This window comes from Neolamprologus multifasciatus, chromosome 3, assembly GCF_963576455.1.
Source record: "Neolamprologus multifasciatus chromosome 3, fNeoMul1.2, whole genome shotgun sequence".
Classification (NCBI taxonomy): domain Eukaryota; kingdom Metazoa; phylum Chordata; class Actinopteri; order Cichliformes; family Cichlidae; genus Neolamprologus; species Neolamprologus multifasciatus.
In genome coordinates this window covers 10,408,494-10,415,068 of record NC_140441.1, presented here as the reverse complement: position 1 = coordinate 10,415,068, position 6,575 = coordinate 10,408,494, and the positions used below count along the sequence as shown (strand labels likewise).

Here is a 6,575-nt window from a genome sequence, read left to right as displayed (position 1 = left end):
TAACTGTACGTAGCTGATTTCAGCAGCATCCACAGACAGTAAAAAGCACTAACCACAGCTTAAAGCGCGGTCTGGTGCTGCCATCTAGTGACACTGTCTGTGAAGGTTCTCAGTCATCCAGGTCATCGTAGTCATAGGAGTTTGCAAAGTTACAAAGTTGCTTGAAGACGTTTCACCTCTCATCCGAGAAGCTTCTTCAGTTCTAAGGTCAAATGGTGGAGAGTCCCAGATATAAACCTAGTGGGAGTTTCCCCCCACAGAGGGACAAAAGACCCCCTGATGATCCTCTAATCGCATGAGCCAAGGTGTGAAACTGGGTGTGGGACCTAATCAGCCAGGACAGAGAGGACAGATGGTTTGAAAGAGGAGTGAAAGAAGCCATCTATGTCCTGTGAGCGACCATCTTTGAACAGAGGCGGTGGTTTACGACACCAACTGTCTGCCATCCCTTCCCAGACGCCTTAACGCCCACTCATATCCTGGGCCATCTGACCTCAGGAAATCACATGATAAGGTGGGGCCAGGTTTCACTTTCTCTCCTGTTTTACAGGTCAGCAATGTGGTCAAAAACATAAAGAAATACACAGCTGGACACTGTGATACTTTGTCTTTCATGACATAAGACGGGTCTGTGATATGTGATGTATTACACTGTCGCTATGTGAGCTACTAGGCTGTATGCCTGGGTAACGCTAGCAAGCTGTTGCAACTGCGTACAATACTCCATATAATAATAAGAAGCACCAACCCAGTTGGGTTTACAGTTCCTGATAAACTTGTAGCTTTGTATTCACGACAAATGTTTTGTATAACGTGTGTGTAAAGTGTTCTGAGCTCGCCTGAAGTCATGTGTAAACTTGCTGTTTCAGTATTAGAATCTAACTGGTGTGAAAAAGACATATGAAGCGAGAGAGCTAATAAGAGTAAGGCCAACAAAAATGCTGGCAAGGACAAGAAGTGAAGTAATAGAGTCTCTCCTGAATTAAATAGACAAGTAAACAACAAGAAAAAGAAGGTAGAGTTTCCTTTCTATGATAAGACACTACCATGATGATGTGAATTATTTATCTCATTTATGGGAAAAGATGTGTATTTGTCATTTGTTTCATTCATTTCAACCTTTTGTTGTTTTATGCCACTAGTGTGGACTAATATTGAAATGTACTGTTGGAAAACAAGCCATGTGAGGGAATGAGCAGTTATTGTGAAATTGAGTTAACAAAAGAGTGGAGCAGATATGCTCGTGTTGTACGAATAAATTCTGGCAAGATTGACCAGACGAAGGGCAGCGCGTCTCCTGTGTTCACTTTCTCTCCTGTTTTACAGGATCGTAATCTGGCTGCGCGCCCACCATAGCAGGGACTGTAACAGTCACTACACAGCTGACATCTCACCTATGAGAGGTGAAGCTATGGCTGAAATGAGGCAGTCTGAATCACTCAACTTGTGATGCCCATTGTGAACCAGAAATTACACAAAGCCAGCCTGGTGAGGAACCAGCACACATACTATAATGCAGAATTTAAAGAAGACTTTTTCCTGCAGCTTTACCTCCATATTTGAAATATAAAACCACCCAACCCAATGCTTGCAATGTGTGCCTAAAAATGTCGCCAGTGAGTGTATGCACTGTTGAAAGTCAGAAAATAATAAGAGCCAGTAGGTGGCAGCAGAGGAGCTTCGGTTTGTTCAACATGTGATGGTTTTCATCTGACCTTGAGTCTGGCTCCAGCTTGGCAGCCTTCAGGAGGCCTCATGTCCCATCAGTAATATATTCATATACAATAATATATGAATCTCTGTGTTGCTTTACTACTAATAATTGAACTGCTGATATTTACTGACCTAGTAAGAGACGCAGTAGGAGCAGGCTTACACATTGCTGCATTTAAAGCCCCCACAAATCATACAAATGAAGTGAGAAGTGCTGGCAGTCCTTGACTGATCAGTTTTTTTATGTTTTAAGAAAAACAAATAAAAGGTAAATAATTTCAACAAGTTTTAGGAGCTTGTTAGATTCTATACTTACTATTCATCTCAGTGTCCTCTTTAAACTCTATAAGATGGGTTATACACATAAACACATGACTTGTCCCTGAGCAGTTTGTGATATTTTACTTTTATTTGAACATTAAAACCTGCTCTCATACCATTACACCACTGACTAGTGTTCTGTGTTATGCCTCAGATCTGTCCCATATGAAGTGAATGTAAGGCTATGTCCACACTAATGTGTTTTCGTTTGAAATGGCATTTCTGTTCATACGAGCAGCCTGGTGATTAAATCTGACCTCTGATCTACAGAGGATCCTAAAGCTCCTGCTATTTCACTTATATGGAACTCATTTGTAACTGATGTGCTTATATCTGCATATTAAACTGAGAAAACCTGCAGTGAAGCTTCTGTTCATCCACCTTAGACACACAGTTATCTTTATGGCATTAAAAAGGTTTAAAATAATTGAAATCACAAGAAAAATGATGGTTTTCCACCTGCTGTAAACTGTAGGTGTTCTGTCTTTTAAACAGAACAGACTTGTACTTCTCTATTTTCCTTTTCTCTGAAGCAGGAATTTTTTTTCCTTCTTCTTTCAATTCATAATAACTTGTTTGAATAACCAATGAAATCCTCTGGATCCGCCGACTATCAGTTAAAAGTCATTTGGCGTAGTATTTGTTGTCAGTTTAACTTGGCACAGACTCAAGAAGCAATAAGGAAATAAAAAAAGCCAAGTTTCTTCTGAAGCATTTGCTTCAAATTCAATTGTCAGTACGTGCACTTCTTTTCTGATGTGTCCAAGAAGTTTTTATCACCTGAACTCTAACCATTTTCTTAATCTGTGTTTTTGTGTTCAGATCCTCCATCAGAGCCACGTGTCATCTACTCCTCACTAAAGTCAACAACATCACCACCAAAACAGCTAAACCAGTCTGACCAGTGATGACCAACTGGCTGCTAAACACAGTCCTGTACATCTGTGTGTGGGTGTGTGCGTGCAAAGAATTTACATTTATTTAAAGATGCTTGCAGTTGCAGTGACTGGTGTATGACCAGCATATCTTCAGTAGGTGGTAAATGAAAGTCAGGCCAACACCACATAACTTCTGATCTTGAACTAGAAAACTCATCACTGTTCACTGAGTATTGTGTTTTTGTTTTGTTTTTTTAAAAAAAGAGCTTATTCTGTTTTCACTTCTCGAGCTTGGCGGCACATATATGTGTTAAACGCAGAGACAGGAGGGAAGCAGTACAAGTAGAGACTTAGATCTAAACAGCTAAAGTTAACTGAATTATTTATTTGAAGCTGACCAGACCCACAAGGTTATTTTACAAACCCCTACACATGTGTAGGAAATTGCATTCCAGTCAAGTTCAGACGTGTTTACTGGTTGTGTGTGTTTTTGTGTGTCCAGATTGATAGATGTTTGCGTGTTTCTCTTTACTCTTCACCACATTCACATATTCCTCTTGTCAGTCAACACTCTGGGTTTAATAATTATGCTTAAAGAGCAGAATAAATGTCATAAATCTATAAATAAATGTCTGTCCTGTTTATGAGTACAGCCCCATAGAGTTTATATCTGACCTCCAGAGGACCTCAATGCTTCAGCTGTTTCACTTGTATTGAGCTCAGTTGTTGCAACTTTATAACTTGAGCACTTTTTTCTGTGTATTTAACAGAGTAAAACCTGCAGCAAATCTTAATCCAAATGAGTAATGCACAAAGAGTTATATTTCATCAAAATGTTTTTATGGATTAAAATCAGAGAATAAATGTTGGAAACTTTTTTTTATTTATTTATTTATTTTTATTTTTATTTTTTATTTTTTTACATTTATTTTTATTTTTTTAAATTTTTAATTTTTTAAATTTTTTTTAAATTTTTTTTAAATTTTATTTTTATTTTTATTTATTTTTATTTTATTTTATTTTATTTTGGAAACCTTTGATGTGACTGAAAACTGCTGTAAGCTGTGGGTTGAGCCCACCTCTCCCCCTCTCTCATTTCTTGTGAAACAAAACTTACTGCGTTACTTTCATTTTACAGTCTCTTCTCACAAAGAAGAGACTGTAAATATGGAGCCCGTTCTCACTCCCGAGGCGTAACATGCCGACGTTTTGTCACGTCCCGCGGCGTTCCCGAGGAACGCGAAAGGAGACCTTCGGCGTTCTTATGGTACGCGGCGGGTTATGGCCGAAATCCAGTGCAATGACGCTCCCGCGGTAATAGACGTTCCAGCCCTGTATTGCAGCCCTAAACCTAACCTTATCCCTAGCCCTAACCATAACCTTTTTCCTGACCTTAACCAAGACTTTAATTATGTTAAATAGCGTGTTTCTAAGCGATTTGAAGAAAAAGAGCGAACATGTATAGATTGAGTCCATACAGTTCTCATATTTCCTCATTTTTTCGAGGTCGTCATTCAGGAACGTGGTGGGTAGCCGAAAACGTAATATGTTGACGATTTGTCACCTAGCGTAAAATGTTACGCTTTGGGAGTGAGAACGTGTTGAAATATGACATGAGCACAAACTTTGCATCAAATTTGAAATTCATCTGAGTTTTTTCTAAGATATTTGGTAGTGGTACAATTTGAATGTGAATTTGCTGATTTGCCTAACTTATCCTGACCTGACTCTCCTCTGCTCTCCATTTTTAATGTCTAACTCGTCATAGTCACAATATTTATTTTACTTAACTTATTTTGATAGCAAAAGCAGAATAAAAACTTGTTTTTATTGTGTGTTTTCTATTCAACTTTATGTGTATACAGCAGTTTTCTCTTCAGTTTTTGATCCACTTTAATCCTTCCTGTTTAAAAGTTGAGGAAATGATGAGCAAAAGAAAGTCTCAAATATACCAACACATAGCTGAGGACAGACTGTGTTACCAAACTAGACCCTCCACTTTGACCCTTTTAGCTCATTTAGTTCATTGTCCTTGTCAAACCACGTTTAACTGAGTTGCCCTGTGAGTTTAACAACCTGCCGAATGTTAAAACATATCAGCATTTTATCAAGATCTGCTGAAAGATACATCATGACTGCAGCAATCATACGCAGTAGCGGTTTTAGATACGGGTGACACGGGCGGTTGCCCGGGGCGGCATCATGGTGGGGGCGGCATCACGGCTCGTTCTCATGCTGCCCCGACATCAGCCAGTGCATACTGGGAATGGCACAGGCACCGATCGGTTTTCTATCGCCCATTTACTGGGAGTAAGGGCGCCCTCCGTTTGCGAGGTGCGCCTGCTGCTTGCGGCACAGGGAGGAGAGGGCGGGGTGGCGGGGGATGCTCTGGCTGGCTGGAGCAGCAAAAATGACCAACTTGCAAAATAAAACAAATTACAAACAAACCAACAAACATGAAAACACCAGACATCATAATACAGACTTATAATTTGCACCGATGTATTTTCGAAATTCTATACGCAGTGGCGGTCCTAGCCTGTTTGGCGCCCTGGGCAAACCCCCCCCCCCTCACACACACACACACACACACACACACACACACACACACACACACATGAAGAGAGAGACAGAGTATGCATTGTATGCAAACGTTGTATGCAAATGGCTACTAAACAGACATCATAATTCGTCATACAATGAGAACAGGACAAATCAACAATGACTAATTAATATTATATTATTGTATATATTGTTTGGAGTTTAGTCTGTTACTGTTACTATTTTTACCATTTCTTCTTGGAGGAACTGTAACCCACATAATTTCCTTAGGGATTAATAAAGTATTCTGATTCTTAATGTTTTAGGATACATGACCAGCCATTATCCAATGACACATCTGCTTACCTGTATCTTTTGCTCGTTCCTCCTTGTAGGAGCCATAATTAAATGTATTGAATTTTAAGGATCACTGGGTTTTCATTTGTTTGGTTGCTATGGTGATGTGTAATGGGAGTCACGTGGGTGCTAGCTGCGACATTAAGAGGGCGTTGTCAGTCTGTCTTTCACTGGTTTGATTTTGACAGAGAGGAGGGCTGGGTAGACGTAGTTTTTGTTGACCGTAGCACAACGAGTTTCCCCTTGTTGCATTAGAGCCTGTGATGTTTTAAGAGTTTGAATCGCGAGCCGATCACATTGCTCTGTAAACTTTTCAAGCACTTTAATAAACAAGCGAGCAATTCCACCTCTCGCATTATTGCGTAAAGTTGACAGGCAAATAGGCAGGCTCCATCCCCGGCCTCTAGCGACTGTGGAAGTCGCTACACTCCTCTTCTTTTCTCTTTTTTTAAAGTTTAAAAACGGGTTGTGTGTGAGACTTTAAATAAACAAAATATAAAATATACATTTTCAATTGTTATTGATCCCTTTACCCCGAGTCCTAAAGTGTATATTTATTTTCTTACTCTTCTTATATTTATTGTTTGTTTACTTGCACTGCTGTAACTGGAGCCTCGTCATCTCGTCTCTCTATATACTGGAATGTATGTAGCAGAGATGACAATAAAGTTTACTTTGACTTCAGCAGCGAGCAGGCGCACCGAGGGCTCTCGCGCTCACTTTTCACGTTGCCGTAAACAACTTGACCCTCATAGCACTTTTTTA

General features: G+C 39.8%; 2 protein-coding genes across 4 annotated transcripts in view; one reads left to right on the top strand and one right to left on the bottom strand.

Annotated features, from left to right (window-relative positions):
* Window positions 1-6,575, top strand: part of LOC146521521 (coxsackievirus and adenovirus receptor-like) — a 209,033-nt gene that overhangs the window by 48,313 nt on the left and 154,145 nt on the right. The window lies entirely within an intron of this gene.
* Window positions 1-6,575, bottom strand: part of LOC146521532 (uncharacterized) — a 144,603-nt gene that overhangs the window by 111,148 nt on the left and 26,880 nt on the right. The gene's annotated exons all lie outside the window — the stretch shown is intronic.